This window comes from Buceros rhinoceros, unplaced genomic scaffold (genome assembly GCF_000710305.1).
Source record: "Buceros rhinoceros silvestris isolate BGI_N320 unplaced genomic scaffold, ASM71030v1 scaffold25570, whole genome shotgun sequence".
In the NCBI taxonomy this organism is placed as follows: Eukaryota; Metazoa; Chordata; class Aves; order Bucerotiformes; family Bucerotidae; genus Buceros; species Buceros rhinoceros.
In genome coordinates this window covers 24,380-24,794 of record NW_010390556.1, presented here as the reverse complement: position 1 = coordinate 24,794, position 415 = coordinate 24,380, and the positions used below count along the sequence as shown (strand labels likewise).

The 415-nt window shown below is 57.3% G+C and overlaps 1 protein-coding gene across 1 annotated transcript in view; it reads right to left on the bottom strand.

Moving 5' to 3' along the window:
- IKZF3 (IKAROS family zinc finger 3 (Aiolos)) overlaps positions 1-415 on the bottom strand; it is a 26,645-nt gene that overhangs the window by 6,604 nt on the left and 19,626 nt on the right. The window lies entirely within an intron of this gene.

The window sequence follows — 415 nt, the reverse complement described above, 5'->3', positions numbered from 1 at the left end:
CCTGCGGCCTGGCCCGCCGCCGCAGGCCTGCGGGGTAGGGCTGCCCGGGCCCCCGCCGCGCTGCTGTACTCTCAGCCGTACCCAGATGCCCGCGTGGGGAACCACTGAGGAGCCTGCGTGACATAGATCCATGTTCCATTGAAATCTGCATTTAAACAACCAAAGGATATAAACTAAGCTACTAAAATACCTCAACTAACCTTCCAATAGTCGCTTTAACCCGTTTGTTTCCCAGCTGTCATCCTCACTTCATTTTTTCCCTAAAGGCTGCAGCTAAAACTAGCTACGGCCGTTTTCCCTCTGGCACACTCGTGAGCGCCAGCGTTAGTGTTTTAATGCTCAGAGCATCCTCCAGAACTCACCCCGCGGGGGCTGCGGGCGCCCTTTGCCCATCGGCCGTGCCAAGGGCCGACAC